This window comes from Scophthalmus maximus, chromosome 4, assembly GCF_022379125.1.
Source record: "Scophthalmus maximus strain ysfricsl-2021 chromosome 4, ASM2237912v1, whole genome shotgun sequence".
In the NCBI taxonomy this organism is placed as follows: Eukaryota; Metazoa; Chordata; class Actinopteri; order Pleuronectiformes; family Scophthalmidae; genus Scophthalmus; species Scophthalmus maximus.
Genome location: NC_061518.1, coordinates 17,797,536 through 17,815,064, shown reverse-complemented (window position 1 = coordinate 17,815,064; position 17,529 = coordinate 17,797,536).

Sequence of the window (17,529 nt, the reverse complement as noted above, 5' to 3'; positions counted from 1 at the left end):
AGAAGAGCCTGCATGGCAGAAAATGAGGGGCAGAAAACACTTCCTTAGCAATTTCCTTGCAGCATTTCCATACTTATTATGTAATCTTTGAGCATAATAAAATAGATACAAATATTGACATGCTGAAGAAATATGGTTTGATTCACTTTACTCCTGATTTATCCACAACAATGCAGCGGTGCACTCTCTTTAAGGCTACTGATGAGTGTATCACTTAGCATGTCATGTGTTTATAATGTATCACTGCATATCAACGATAAATCAACGCCGTTAATATCAGTGTTTACCTCCTGCGGGATCCCAGCCCTCCCAGCAGAAACTGTACTTGTCTCACATCTACGTGACTGATCCCTGTCCGTGTCCGTGTCAGCCCTCACTGCGCGCCCATGTCAGCCCCAGCTGCCGTGCTCTGATGACAGCCAGCTGTTTGATCGGCTGCATGCCTGTCACTGAATATGTGTGAGAAATCTGCCGTTTGTCCCCTCGCTCATTCCACGGGTCCCGCCATAACCGCAGTTTGCACAGTAGCCAGTAAGTGTAAACGTATAGTCGTGGATAATATGACAGACTTTGTAAATGTCTGGGAATTCTTTTGCCGTGTGCACTCGCTAATGGGGCGGCAGGCGGGAGAGGAGAACCTGGGCTCCATTGCAGGTCCACTGAAGATTTAGTCTTCCTGCCCCGGTGTGCGTCTGTCCTTAAAGAATCACCTTTTGCACAGAGGCACACTTGTCTTTTGTGCTGTCTCGGGCGAGTACATCAAGAGGTAACCTGCAGCCTCCAGGTGACCTAATGGTGTCTCTTTAGTGCCATTTGACAGCCCTGACCCTCCACTGTCCAAGAGAGGCATTGATTTTAGTGGGAGAAGGCGGAAATGAGCAGTCCTTCCTCCCACGGTTTTCAGAGGAGCAGCGTGGAGGATGGCGGATGTACCATGGCCATCCTCCACGCTCAGGTGTCAGGAGCAGCACTAAGTGTGACCGGGCAACCCCGCACACAATCAGGCCCTTACACTGTGGAGGTATTGGCATACAGGTCCCCATCCTGTGCTAAGCATGCCACTGAGTAAGAGATACCCGCCCGTGGTATTTATAGGAGGAAGTGCGGCTCTCCCATTTAGGGCGGCAAAGTGGTGCAAATTTGTAATGAAAATGTTTGCTGACTGATTAGAAATCCTGAAAGGGATTTAGGTTGCAGCACTCTGAGGGATCAGATAGTTTGTTGTGTTTGTTTGTATGCCTGCCATGAACAACTTTAACATTTATCAGGTTGAACTGGAGATCGGAGGGTAATTACATGATGAGTTTATTAGAGATAATTGTGTTAAATCAAAGCATCACCTTTCCAGCGTGCAGCTTCACTTCCCTTCATCTCTGGACAAGGATTTCTTTTCAGGGTGTGAACTCGGATATTCGGTACTCAACACGCTTTTTTCCTGCTAAAAGGCTGCCAGTCATTTTTTTTTTGCGCCGCAGAATTTGTCGGATACAGAGATACAGGTTTGCAGGACTCGCTTGTCTACAGGGCCGGGGATCTCTGCACAGCCACGTTGCTCTCAAACAGTTATACAATGATCATATTACTATAATAAAAACAAATAACGGAGAGGAGTTTTGGCTCTGTGCTTCAAAATACACTGTATACATCTGTGTACAGATATATACTGTACATAATGTAGCCCTCACCCACTGCTAATCCATCAGAAAAAGATTCATTTTCAATACATTTTGATTAAAGTTAAACAAATGTATACAAAACTACATCCCACTACTAATAGTAACAATGCTATAACTATCATCACTTATTGAAAATCACCATTAAATCTGGTATTGACTCTGCCTTAACTACTAATTCAGCCACTACAATGCCATATACAAAGTGCTGCACACATTACACCAAATTTAACTGAGCACATCACATTCTCATCAACATAAATCTCGATGACATAATCAGCTCAGAAACTACAGTAGCACCATTACATTGAGCTCCAACCTGCTATGACAAGCATTCTCGCTGCACCTTTAACACTGTCATTAGGAAAAGGATGTTTCCTCTGCAAGAGCAAACGGGAGTGATCTTTGACCCCTGCTACTCCATCATGGGGACAGACAAGACAGGGCGAGAGAGATAGTGTTGTTTGTGAACCGGCTAAATCCAGCAAACATGCTGTATTTCCTGTATCAACCGGAGAAATGTGAGAAGTTTAAGTATGTGTTTGCCTTTTATTTGCACTGCGGGTCCGTCAGAATAAACCTTTTGAGAAAGGTTTCAGGGATAAAAAGGGAAAAAGAAAAGAAAAGCCTTATACAGCAAAATAGCTCTGCTCTGCCCCCACTGTAACCCCCATCCTACCTATGAACTAAGCCAGAGAGGAGACACAAAGGTGGACGCTGCAGTTTGTTGATTCAGGGTTAATTCACCAGGCAATTGACACTCGTCCTCCTCGCGATATGTACAAGTCTCGTGAGCAAAGCTACCAATACCAGAATCCTCACGATGACAAAGGTAAACATGTCTAACCTATTACAGCTTTGCTGGACACTAAATCAGGTGACAGATACTATAGTGGGCTGACTCATGAAGGATCACTAAATGTTATGTTGTCTGGATAAGAACATTTATGACGTATCAACACAGTGTCTTCACAAGGCTGCAACATAGTTAGAAAGGTCGGGAATAATTTATCGCATTGAAGTCACTTTTGTGAGAAAAGGCACTGTTTGTAATGCACACAAATCAAACGCACAATAATGCTCCTTCAGCACCAGGCTGTATTTCAAGGTGCATTGATAAAATGAAGGTTGAGGTAAATGCACACTCTCCCACAAAGTGTGTGTGTGTGTGTGTGTGTGTGTGTGTGTGGGTGGGGGGGGGGGGGCAATTGTAAAGGGTAATATGACTAATGCAGGGGGAGAAACAACAACAACAACAACAACGACAAAGAAAGCACGTAAATACTTTTCCATGTTTGCGTTGTCAATCACTAACAGCCCTTTCATGAATCCACCATAGACTGTATTTACAAGTCACTGGGTCTGCAAAGTAAAGTCAATGTGGATGTGCCTGAAGCCTGTATTCTCTGGCATGACCAGCAGAGGGCGACTACACTGGTTGCAAAAAGAGGTCAGATTCTAAGTCTATGAGAAGATGACTCTACTTTATGGACTCAAAACGCTAATTTCAAGTCTTCTTCAATACAGGATCATGTTCATTATGTAAAGTCAAATAGATGACAAAGCACTGTATGCACCGGGGCGTGGATACAGTGCGATTGACAGGTTGTAGCGCCCAATCAGTGGAGGTGGGCGTGCAGTGGACGAGCTCTCCAAATTAAGATCACAAACCGCTGGGTGACGTCACGGTGGGTTGCACCTAAAATCCACATACAAGAGCCAAATGGCCGCCTGTGTCTCCTCTAACAGCCTCTGTGGCTGTCCAGTCCCAATGCTCTGATTTTCTGCCAAACAAGAGCATGTTGGATTCAAGCCATGTAATCAAACGTCCTCCTCCGCTCCTCAAAATTTGTTTTGCTTTTTGTTAATTCAATTGGACATTCAACCTGGACCTGCAGAAAAAAAGGATGTGTGAATGAGTTTGACTCTACACGGCTGTTTTCAAATGAAGATTACAGCGTGTGCACAAGATGATTTGAAACACTGAGAACGGACATTTTAATAAAGTAGTAAACCTCTTGTGTGCAGTTAAACTTTTGACATTAGAAACATTTGCATATATTTATGATTTTAGTTTTTTTTAAAGAGGGAGAAGGAGTAGGTGTCATTTAAAACACCATAAACTTTCAGATTTAAAAAAAAAACATGTAAGAAGAAATCAAGCTATTATTCAAATCAGATCGTACGCATTCATCTGTTCCATGATGAATATCTGGAGAGATAATTTGAGTATCAGTTGAAGAAGCGTCATTCAGCTTTCACCTGTGTTTTGTCAGATTTCCCTTTTTTACCTCCTTGAGAGTCATTTATACACACAAACGCAGGAACAGTTCAAAAGTGTCTGCTCAACAACAAGTAATGACAGCGTCTAATTCATGATAAACACTAAATAACATGAAATACAGGAGAAATCTGAATGATTGGCCAATTTGAAATGAAAGCATTGTGTATACTGCAAAGAGGTTGCACACAATGTAAACAATGTCCTTTTCAGCCGTGTGCACATTTCGCGTTGATATATTAGAAAAGGAAGTGATAGCAGACGGGCTATCAGCGCTGTGTATTGTGTCATGTGTCAGCTTACATGTCTCTACATTCTCACTCAGACGTACTTCCACTTTAATCTACTGTGCTCCTGACCTGCTGCCGTTCTGTCACCCTGACATGTTTAACAAATACTGTCTGGTCCAGGCAGGATACACCGTGGTGTTGCAGAGGTGTTGTTGCCTGTCTGCACAGAAGAAGGTGATGGATTATGTATAGAACTCAAGCTTCCTTATCAAAATCTTCAAACATCAGACGGCGCTGCACATGTCTTCCCTCAGGGAAAACACTGTACTATGTAATTCAAGGGCAAATATTGGTAATTATTATTTAGTTTCCCCTTTCGATAGTCATTCCAGTGACGTCCTCTGTAACATCCAGGCCAGATAGACTGAAGAGTGGGGAAAAAGACCGCCTCAGACCCCCCCCCCCCACCTCCACAATCGCCCAGCACAAAAGCAACAAAACACGCCTCTGTAAATATTTCAGTGGCTTCAGCACCTCGTCCAGGGTCCCGCTGCTCGCTGTCTGCTGGTCCTCAGGGCGAGTCATTGTGCGTCCCATGGCAGACTGCTGGACATGGCTGGTCTGTTGTGGAGGGGCAGCGGTGCCTGCATGCATGCAGTGGCAGCGGAGGGGATTAGAGTTGATGTTACTCTGTGTCTAACTGGCAGCCGGGAATGCTCCGCCGCCTTGGCACAGCACGTGCAGTTTACATCATTTAGTTCTGCTTACTGCAGAGTGAAAATCTAGTTTAAATAGAGCTCAGATTGTACATCGGCTTTGGGAACCAACCCTGACCCGAGAGAAAAAAAAAGATTTGTTGGAGAGGTCACTTCCATGCAGGGCAAAACTGTGACTTGTCTTCCACTGATCTCTCTCAAGGCAGTTTCTTTAGTATATTAATGGTTTTATGGTTTGAAGTCTTTTGAGGAAAGTTGCTCAGGCCCACAGTCCAAGATCATTGACATAATAAATGGTAAATCCTATTTTAGAAAGGATATGCCCTTGATATGAGCCACGTCTCTCCGTGTTTCCCCGAGCGAGTCTTCGGGGAGCACTTTCCAATAAGAGTAATGTTCCCCCTGTGCACGCCCACATTCAACAATTTACAGGCAGATTACAGATTCTAATAAAAAAATTTGCAGCCTTAAAGAATCGACTCCGCATTTTATGATAGTCCAGTTCCCCTTCCACCACTTCTATCCAATTTAATTATTCTGATGTACATAATTAGCATGAGCTGGCCATTGTTTGACATCATTTGCATATTATATTGGATAATTGAATGAGAGTGGCTGATGATTAAATTAGGGTGAATGATAGATGATTCATCTTGCTGTGTGGAAAAGTTCACAGAATGAGCAGACTGGGAATACCACATGTACCTCTTGAATATTTATATGTTCCACCGTGCCCCCCCTCCCCCCAGCAGACATACTCTGCTAATTTAAAAAATGTGCAGCGGCTAAACTTGGGTGCTTGCAAGTCAAAGGATGTTGTTTCTTCACCCCTGGCTGCTGCTCAGTGGCCACCGCTGTGCATGGGGAGGAGTGGCGGCAATGCTCGGCGTAAGAGAAATACTTTTTGGGCTGTTTTGAAGGTGTCCCACCATCGTTGAGGCAACACTTTTGCAGACTGATAAGACAAATGAGGCTCGAGTGGGGAAATTCATTTCCAGGCACCTCCAGTGTAAACACAGACTCCTGGTGCCTGCCTGCCACATTATGGACAGGCTCCACCACGCTGATGAAGGCTGTCCTGGAAAAAGACGTGTTAAAGAGTTGTGTGTGTGTGTGTGTGTGTGTGTGTGTGTATGTGTTAATAGACAAATCTGAAATTAAAACGGAAAACATAGAGCCTTTAATGCAACTCTATAGGCTGCTTGATTATAATAAAACAATGTTTCTTTCTTGGTTCAACCAAACTGTAAAAGTCATTTATCACTTAAAATTAAAATTCCTTTCATGATCAAATTTTCAAAAACATATTTCTGCATATTAGTAACTTATTTGTGTTTATCTTGTTAATTGGCGTGTCATGACAAAATGGCATTAGCCGTTCAAATCCCCTTGCTACAACCCCAAATCCAGCCCGCTCCTTGGAATTTTTCCATGTGCTGTTCAGGCAGGATAAATGTTTGGAGGGAATATTTGGAACAGCTTTAGCCTTTCACATGCTAATGTAAGCACTGGCGGCACAAGAAAGCTGGCCTGACCCAGGGGCCACACGGTGACACAGTCTGCTGATTCAGTGCCGGCAGCCCTGGCTTTGTTTATGTGTGCGCACGAGAAATAATGCACGTCATAAAAAGGAGAACTTTGAAGGGGAACCACTATCCCCGCATGATAAATGCCCCCTGCTCTTCAGATATAAATAACTCTTCCCAATAGTACAAAAGCCATCTCAGGAGTGACTTATACATCGTCATTTCTACAATAACACCAGGCTGAGTTTCAACCCCTGGCATTCCTCACATGTTGAATCATTGTCCGGACATTTTGTCGAGCACGGATCTGGACACAAACTCTTTTGCTGTGTAATTGACGCGCTTTGAATTCAAAGGTGGCACATTAGAGAAATATCAAAGCAAAGCTGTTGACAGATGCAACAAATATATTTTAGATATATGGCTCAATGGCATCAATGGCTTCTGTAGACACTCTGTGCTGTGCTGATCACAGAACCAGTATGCACAGGGAGAGAATGTTTTATTGGTTTACTTCAAGGAATGTCCATTTTCAAACACAATTCGCAACACGAGAAACTTGTGTTTGTCTTTGTCTCCCACATACCTTGTAAAATCTCCTCTGTTCCTGTGTTATAGAACACATCGGTACACAAAGTGTCGTCTCATTGTCTGCTCAGAGTCATTTCAGGGGGCAAAGGAATTTACACAGTCTAAGGATCTGTCAGTAGGTGGTATAGGAAACTGTAAAGATAAGTCCCCACAGCAGCTCATGTCAACTTCCTCTATACAAGAGCCTTCGGCTTCTCTCAGATCTCCCAGATACAGCCCTGCCCTCGCTCTTATCAGGAACATGACCGTGCTCACTTCCTACTTTGTGCTTGTGATGGTGTGTGTGTGTGTGTGTGTGTGTGTATGTGTGTGTGCGCGCGTGTGTGTGTGTGTGTGTGTGTGTGTGTGTGTGTGTGTGTGTGTGTGTGTGTGTGTGTGTGTGTGTGTGTGTGTGTGTGTGTGTGTGTGTGTGTGTGTGTGTGTGTGTGTGTGTGTGTGTGTGTGTGTGTGTGTGTGTGTGTGTGTGTCTGTGTGTGTCTGTGAGAGGGTGTATTGAGGCCTGATATTTGTCGTGTCCGTTGCCTAACACATATCAGATCTCAGTGTAACGGATGTGCAAGGTGTCTAGACCAGGAGCTGAAACCACTTGGTTCAAACCTGAGTCACTTTTCTGTCCTTTGATTTGGTGTTTTATTAAATTCTTCTTTGCAGAAGACATATTTTATCTCCACATTATCTCCAGATTGAAGGAAAGAAATTAATTAGATTTTTAAAAAATAAGCTAGAGACCTTATATGGGCTGAAAATGTACCATTCCCCTTAATTATATATATATATATATATACAGTATACATATTTATAAAACATTATAAAAATTCACTGGATGATCTGAAAAATGCATTGTTGTACTGGTGAAAACCAGGCGATGCTTCTTTACCCCCCAAAATTGGATGTTTGGAGATACATGGTTTTCACAGGAATGCAATTTTTTATTAATTCCTCGCCAAAGTAAAAATCTCTAATGAAATATTCATATTTGTTATTCAGTGCTGATCACTCTTCATGTGGTTGCCATCTTAGTTTAGTCTGTTGGCATGCTAACATTCCCTAATTAAAAGAAAGTACAAGATACAGGTAAGGATGACGAGAATGTCATGAGGTTTTAATTTTGGCCTAATAGTGGAAAACACGTGGAAATCAGACAGAGACATTTATTTGCAAACCATCCATTGCAGTTCAGATACTGTATTTTTACTTAAAAACCACGAAAGCCATCTAAGTGGGATCACCTGTATGAATAGGATTTACCCTCTTGTCATCATGAATAACTTCCAAATTGTATATAAATCCATCCTTTAATTTTTGAGATTTTTCAGAACCAAATATCAGACCCAGATTGCCATCCTAGTACCCGTCGCTAAAAGACTGCGAGTCTACAGAAAAGTGGTCATCCTGACAGCTCCACTTACCTGCTAAATGGCTGCTGTATCATTGTATCTACTCCGAGAAGGAGTTGTTTGTAAAATTCTAAACAGCTGCATGGGTTTACTTTATTTAGCTCTAATACACTTATGTAGAAATAAGATGAGAGAGAAAAACACACTGGAGAAACCAAAGACGCCCATTTGTCTTATCGAGTGGCTCGCCAGTGCCTCTGCTATCCATGAAATCTCTTCTTCAAAAGTTGCAGGGAGCATTTTAATGCAGGCTGACAGGCTGAGAGAAAAATATCATCATCTTGTCTCGTAGAGCTGCAGAGCGGCGGCAGCCGCACCAGCGTGACGGCCCTGCCCAGATATCTCCTCTTGCTTTATGTGTTTTCCTGCAGCGAGCACTTGACGGAGGACAACTTGTTTGGATGTTTAATGCTGTGGCACTGGCTGGTGGAGGATTATACGAGATGGCCCAGTGATTTGTGCTGGCTGGTAGTGGGTTGGCGTTTGTCTCAGTGCATGTGGGGGATAGCGTGTGGGCAATCCAGTGTGTGTGTGTGTGTGTGTGTGTGTGTGCGTGTGTGTGTGTGTGTGCGTGAGTGCGCACAGTTCCAGGTCTTTGCTCCAACACAGACGTCAGTTGTCTTCCACCCTGCTTTCTCTGAACACTCTGAATAGTTCCTCACCTACTAGGGAGAGACATTTATTTTTTGCCGCTTCTTAACACTATAACCTTCATTAACCTGCAAGATTGATAATCTTTGAATTTTATTGTTTCAAGATTTATGAAAGCATCCTCTTGCCGAGTCCTTTTTATATGCCTTGGCAGCCAGGAGAATCATTGACTTACCCTGCGAAGCTTCACACACCGAACCCTCCGCCAAATGCTACTGTGAGCCTTCCCAGGTCACTGACAGACGTTACTGACAAACACGCAAACGGGTGCAGAAAGAGCAATATCGTAAGCCAAGAAAATTATTCTATAATAATATAATATATTTCTTTATTTCAGACCCAAGGGGATCCATATCACAATAAGAACACACAGAATATAAAACATAAAAAACAAAATACCAAAAAAGAGATACAAAGCCTTCCACAGTGTTCAGTCTCTAACATACAGACATGTTCGCCAATGGTTCCACAGTCTGGAAGAAAATCTGACAGAACTGCGTACAGGGTTAGCCAAAACAGCGATTAAGTCATTTTCTGACTCAGATACCCTACACATAAATCTATACATCAAGTTACGTAAAACAGCAGAGCAGGTAGGTACCTCGACACTGACAAACATATGGCTTGCACTGGAGCTTCTTGGAGCTCTCGGCAGCAGCCTCATGCTGTCCTTGTAAGCCGCTATGAATTTTTTAATGCTGCCTTGCTTATAACGACACCACACGTAGGCAGTATACAAAGGTGTACAACACGCTCTAAAGAGTGAGATCTTCACAGATACAGAGCACATGCTAAACTTACGACACAACATGTTCGCTTGAGCATACAGCTTCCGACGCTGCCTATATATATCCTTGTCCAGACAGATAGAAGCCAGGGAAGGATGACTGTCTGTCTTCTCTACTTCTGATAATCATAATCTTACTCTTTTTAGCATTGTATTTTATATCAAAATCAGCACCATACCGTGTGCATGTTCTCATAAGCTGATGGAGACCAGCACTACTGTATATGGGCTAAAAATTATCTGATTATCTGCGTACATAAGGTGATTGATTAGTGAGTCACCCACCCTACAACCTGTATCTTTAAAATCAAAGACAAATCATTCATGTACATATTAAAAAGAAAAGGAGACAGAATTCCGCCCTGGCGAACACCATTGGTCACTTGGAAGGGAACAGATGTTACATTCCCCCATCTCACTCTTATCGTCTGATGAGAGTACCAATAGACCAAGATTCTAATTAAAAAACAATGGACCCCACTTTTAAACAATTTTTAAAATAATTTCTCATGATTAACATGATCGAATGCTTTGGAAGCATCAATAAGGCACATGAACATTGTGGAATTTTGCCCATTACATTTCTCTATAATTTCCTTTAGTGCAAAAATACATAAATCAGTGCCATGCTTTCGTTTAAAACCAAATTGGTTATCAGTAGACAGGACCAGTGGATCTATCGTCCATTTAAAACTTAAACACCTTCTTCTCTTGCATGAAATACTTGCCACGTCCTTTTTATGGTGGAAAAGTAGTGTGCAATCCACATGACCCGAGACTCCTTCTGCCCCATGACCAATAACCTTTGTTACAAAATCTTCTGTTTATCACTTTTCAATATCAGAGTTCTTTTTAAATGTTGCCCAGTTCTTGGGAAGATGAACCTCGGTGTACTTTTATCCTCAAGAGAGCAAAGAGATCATCAGTCACATCTTGACTGTTGTCGAAAACATCGTGCGACAGCCCTTCATTTGATCCGTCCGAGGCTCCTTTGAACGCTGCTGTAGAACGCCGTCCTGAAGGGCTTCACCCTCAGATGATAAAATAGTGAATTATTGGTTTGTTTATCATGCTCTTAAAGCCTAAAGTGCATTATTAAACAGAGAGCACATTAAAAGGGGAGTATTGTTAAAAGTGTTTTAAAAATCTTGTAAATCCCGGTAATTTATGTCACCGTGGTTGAGGAGGCTCACTGGCCTTCTGGTTTTAATTTGATTTAGGCTCTGCTCTCCAGGGCCTGTACCTGCGATGCTGCCTTTTTTCCCAGACACTGTCTGGCCGATGTGACCTCCTCGGTGGGGCAGCGGTAGCCTCAAATTTGGAGACGTGAGATGGTGAGCTGCTGGTTGAAGGTGTTTGGATTAAGAAGGTAGAAAAAGCGCGAGTGCACCCTGTGCATTTGATGAGCCTTTGAGAAAAGCACTAAATTACTAAATGTATTATGAGTGTTTCCTTTTTGTCCCCTCTCCTAAGAAGTGTGTCTGTAAATGTGTGTCAAAGGAAAAACAAGGAGGATAGTGTGCACATCCAACACAATCTGAGGGACAAGTGGGGGTTGTCGGCACAGGGAAAATTGCGAACTTCATAATGATGTTTTATTAATGCAACATTTTGACTGACAAGGTCTTTGTCATGCAAACATCCACGCAGCTAGAATATATACACAAGACAACAGTGCTAACAGCTAGCCGCTCTTTGAGGCTTAGGTACAGATGTGATCTGAGCTGAATGCTAATGTTAGCGTGTTAATATATTTCAAATGACAACGCATACCGTGGGGGTGTGAAGTGGGCGTAATTTTCACAAAGTTCTGCATCCTCCTATTTAGCATATTAGCATGCTTACTACTTTTCCACAAATTTCAAATTAAACCAGTGTTTGAGCAAATTTTTAAATATGACCTGATAATGGCACTACATAAAAAGTCAGAGACATTTAATTCAAAACCACAGTTGTCAACCTATTGGTAGCGCAAGAGTAGAAAGTCACTGATAATCAAAATCATTGCAGTTCATGCTCTGGGCACCACAAACTAATGTGCAACATTTCAGGAGAATCCATCATATAGGTGTTGAGACATGTCAGTCAAAGACTAAAGACCAACAAATTGACTAACTCGGAGTTAAACCTACCATACAAATAAAAGTTGTGTCATTTAAACCCCACTTTTAACTATAGATGGATCTGTTTTTTATCTACATGTATATATAGTATGTCCTGCTTTTAGTTCCCATGGATGCAGAAATGTACTTCATTTTTTAATGCCTCAGCAGTGACCAGGCCTTGTCTGGGTCCAGAAGCCTGCTCCAGCCCCTGGGGGACTCCCTGGCAGAGGCAACAATGGGTCAGAGCCCCTTCTTTGTACGGCCGCCCTCCTTAATCAAACTAGCCAGAGGAGTGATTGGATTTTAATACTGCTGGGCCCACCGTAATGGTGTGATGGACGGGGACTGGTGAATTGGAGCAGGATGTCAGCCCTCGGAGGCCTCCATTAATGATATTGCTTCATTTCTTAAAGTGGCAGGAACACCTTGGGACGAAGGGATAGCTCCAGTTGGCAGACAGAGCCCTCCCCTCCCTTTTTTTACCCTCCCTCTGTTCTTTTTTTATTTGACTCTCTTTTATCTCTCTCCCTTTGTGTCTCTCTCTGTGTGTCCGCAGTGTTGTGGACCATTTCTTGAACTGCACATTTCCAGTGTGTGTGTGTGTGTGTGTGTGTGTGTGTCTTTGTGTGTGTGTGTGCGTGCGTGCGTGCGTGCGTGCGTGCTTGTGTGTGTGGGTGGTTCCAGGCTGCTACCGTGGCACTGAGAACAAGTTACCACAGATGTAATTCCCGTCTTGTGGGAGATAATTTCAAGCTATAATCTCTACATTTAACAGACAAAAACAGATCTATACTTACTTACCTACTTAGTGCACGTGTCCCATCAACAATGAAGCCTGTCAATGCAAACTGGACGTGATGTCACAACTCTTTTGACTCACAGGGTTCTCAGCTGACAGGAGCCGTATATCAGTGGCATTTACATTTCATTTTCTGCTCTGTATGCTATAATTAAAGTTTGTCTTTGTTCCATCCCAACTCGCTCAAGTCACAAGGTTAATTGAACTTTAGCACTAAATCTAAAACACAAAGACTTCCTGAAAACATTCTTGAACTCCTGAACTGACACCGATATGACCCTGATGAACGCCAGAGTGTCTCCCTGGAACCTTCTGATGCCATCTTCTCCTACGCAGTGACTCACGCTCACTGCTTCAGTGTTTGCCTCCAGTGACACGTGTTTGTCTTCGTCTAATGACAGTTTGGTGTTGTCCAGGGGGGGAGCTGGGGGTAGAGGGGCGGCAAGTACAGGTGAACCCTCATTGTGTTTTATAGCGAGTCATTGTCAAGCGGGGCGGCTCCAGCCTTCCTCTCTCTTCCTAATGGGCGTTAGTGTGTTGTTTTTGCAGTTCGATTTATGTGTGGGTGGGGCACTGTGATTTACAGAGCTCTGACATTGTCTCAGCGGCGGAACCAGAGAGGCTGCTCGCCGCTCTCTGTGTGTGTTCCAGGTGTGCCCGAGGTCTGCTCGCCATCCCCGCGCACACACGCACATGCACGGCGGTGAGCAACGTGTACCGAGAAACTCACAGACGAGAGCGCACAGATGCTTTGACGCACACATTTTGGTGCTGTAATGCTGCAGGGAAGCTACCGTGGTTGCAATTTTCCTCCTGGAAGGTTCACCTGAAGTGCAGTAGGATAAGAACTACTGTGCGTGACTGTGACCACTCAGTCAGTATATGTCAATGCAACACATAAAAGGGAGAAGCTGTTTTTTAGAAAAATCTATATTCTTTTATTTGATGAAGCTTTCAAAAATACTTCCTCCCCTGTTGGCCCCTGTGCTTATAAAACTTTGAAGCATAATATGTGGATATTTACCCATCGTGTCACTTCCCCATAAAAGCACCATTCATTCCCCGGGATCGATAGTACACAAGTAGCCCGGTATACTACATGTTGACGTGGCCCTTTCATCATCGGCGTAACCTAAGAGAAGAAATGATTAAAATTGTTCTCGCCGAATGTTAAATTGCCCATTACCCGTCTCAGATAAAGTGGTCCTTAAATGTCCCATTAAAAACACCTGACAAGAGGTGGAGGAAGCACAAGTGCACAAGGTAATGATGTTGACACTGGAGTTACAGCTCAGTGTTGTTTATAGGTTATGTGAGGAAAACAAAATCACAGACCAGAGAGATCTTTGTTGTCTCACTGTGGTAAAATAAAATTTGTAACTCAGACTCAATTGTCTCACCTCCTTTTAATGGCGGAGGAGCAGCGTGCAGGGGTACGCTAAACCTCACAGACAGCTCTATTTTTCACGTCATAGTGTTTGATTTAATTTTACACAAGCTGCTGAGACCTTCAGCCCACTCATTGTTGTTTCAACACTCGAATGCAACACCCCACCACCACCCCTCACCCCATCCCTCTTTCCCTCTCTCTCTCTCTCCTGCAGCAGAAAAAAAGGCCCCTGCAGTTCAGTCTCTGCATTAAGTCAGCCTGTCAGAATGCTTCCCCCGAGAGCTTTGGACTTGAAGTTCGTCCCGGCAGTTCCTCTGCTGGTGGCCCCCACTGGAGGAGCGGGGTCACAGTGGGACCGAGTGTTGGAATTTTCACACAGCCTCAGCAGAAATCACACACGCTCATTTTTACACGATGTTTGTCGGTAAAGGCTAATTCAATAGAGTAAGAATTTGTCCGAGAGCAATGAGGAGGGCCAGCAGGGATTGCAGACAAAGTGGGAGATAATAAACCTATTGAAAACATGTTGCAATTGTTTAATTGTTTAAAAAAAAAAAAAATTCTAAAGGGGAAAATGCTTTAAACGGAAAAATTGCCTTTGCATACAACAATGTAGAACCTTCCTTTCTTTTTTGGTTCTAATGCCAATTTTTTTCAGATTTTAATAGAAAATCAAAAAAAATATATTAGCAACATTTTTTGTGAGTGGAGGTCAGTGTGTGATTTTTAATAACATCAATATAATAATGATGATACTAATATAATAAGTGGTGGTGGAATTAATGTATTTTCTCTTACACGTTAGACAGAAGTGCCACTGTGTAAGTTTTTGTATGTATAATATATATATATACATATATATAGTGAAAAGGCCCTGTCAAGATAAAAGTACCCTAATTAACCCTGAAAGTTTCATTTTCTTTCCTTTTCGTCCCATTATCTCTTCGTGCGGAGATGCTAGGTGGCATCTTTTAACCTTTGTTTACTCAAAGTCTGGAAGAGATGTATTCAAAATTTCTCACAGGACTTCTAAACAGTAAACAAAATAATATATATATATATATGATTTGTTATATTTGCTATATTTGGCCTGCAGTGTTAAAATGAACAAAACGCAAAAGTTGACTCCCTGGCAAAACCCCACAAAACCTTAATGTATATATTCATGTGTTGGCCACAGTGAAGGATATCATATGGGAAGAAAAAACCACAACACTGATGAACACGTCATTTAAAAATGGTTGCCATGTAATCACCTGACAGGTAACGAGGTGAAGAGGTGTTGCTAATAACCATAAAGGAGTAGAGTTAGGCGCTAGGATTTACATGACCACACCGTCCATCCGAAATGTGTGCCATGTATTTTCTTCCCTCCAGAAAACAAACGGAACCAACAATCATAGAATCGCGCTGTGTGAAGGATGCTGTTCTGCTGTGTGTGTGTGTGTGTGTGTGTGTGTGTGTGACCGCTCGCTGACTCGTGGCCGCGCCGGGCGCCGCTGCAGCTCCTCCCGAGCGGACCCACCGGGTGATCTAATTACGCCCGCCCCTCCACCAATTAGAGAATTACGTCACACCTTTAAATGGACCCGCCCTCTTAATCATTGATGATACGGTGTCATTCCCTCTGACAGCGTCCAGTTGCACCGTGGCAACTTGACACACACACACACACACACACACACGCACGCTCGATTTCGGCGCTGCAGCAGCACTGACACGGCTATGGGAGTTTCCTCATCATGACAAATGTGCTGCAAAAAAATGATCGTGTTTGTCTCGTGTCAAAAGAAATGAATTTATGAGCAGGTAATATTTTCTGGTCTGTGCTCAACATCTGAGCGTGCAAATCATGGGCGCACCATATTGTGTCCCTAGTGTGTGTGTGTGTGTGTGTGTGTGTGTGTGTGTGTGTGTTTGACAGGGATCACCGGAGTTTGTTTTGGCTCTTGTTTATCACACAGAGGGGACACGCCCATTGATGGACCGTGTGGCCCTCAGGTACTCACTCGTGTCTTTACGTGTGAGAGGGGACGTGATCTCTGGTCTGTGTGAGCAGCACGGACGTGGAAGGAGCGACTGAGGCGGAAAACATAAAATGGAAAATAAACTTTAACTGCACTGCACCTCCATCGTGGGGGGGGGGGGGGGGGGGGTGGATGTAATCTTGTGTTTTAAAGTTACCATGCAGTTCCATTTGTCTTGTTATTTTAAACAAAGTCTAAAGTTCATCCTTGCCTGTTTTTTGTTTCATGTGAAAAATACAATAAATAAATAAAATTAATGCATAAATAATCTGATTCAATCAATTAAAATCCCTACAATGTCGAACCTTTTTTTTCTTTATATTTGACTTTTTAAAAAAAGAAGAATTACGAACATTTGGGAAACATTTGATAAGGATGAAATATCTTAGTTAATTTTTAATGGGACCCTCTTTTGTCTGATATCAATTGTTAGGCCTACGTCCATACTGGAAACGAACTGTTGGTGGAAAACATGTATGGCCCCATAACGATTTTCTGCTAGAGATGAGTTGATATGGGCCTGCATTCTTGTCTGTAACCGCCATTGTTATTCTTCTCTGTTATCTTAATCTGCTCGCATTGTTAACTTATCTTATTTGAAATGGCTCAATTACAAATCTATTATCTGTCTTTTGTCATTCAAACTTCCGACGAAGACGCTGCTGGGGGTGGGGAGAAATCCACGGTTGTTTTCACTTTACCCCCTCAGTGCAAAATGTCAAAAATACGTTCACCGATCATTTACTGAGGGCAGAGAAATACAAGCACGTAGCAATGAAGGGAAATCATTGCACCAGGAAAATTATATTTTTTTATCAGGAGAACGATCATGAGAATTAAACATTAAGACTCTTTAAATACATATCTATTTGTAATAAATGAATCAAACCCAATAAAACTATATAGGGCGAGTGGAATTATCTATTTTTCCCTCCCGAATGATCAATAACAAATATATTAATAATACTGAGCAGAGGAAATAAATTTGAAGATTTAAATATAGCGTGAAAAGTGAAAGTATACACATATTCCTGTACAATTTATCCGCAGGTTTTCGGTGCACACGCACATTTGCAGCTTTGTTGTTGTTGCGCACTCGGCGGAGAGAGGCCGGTTCATTTAGTCTGGTCTGTCATCTCATCTTGGCTGACCCGAGCCGCGCAATAACGCAATTCACTGAAGGAAAATAAACCGAGGAGGAAAGTGACCCTTTACGAGCTGCTCTCTGCTCCCCTCCCTTACCGGGGGGCTTTGGGGTGTGTGTGTGTGTGTGTGTGTGTGTGTGTGTTCGGGGCAGTTTGTTGTGGCTTCAGTCAGTGTATCGCTTGCAGGTGATGCCAGGACTAGATAAGAGGT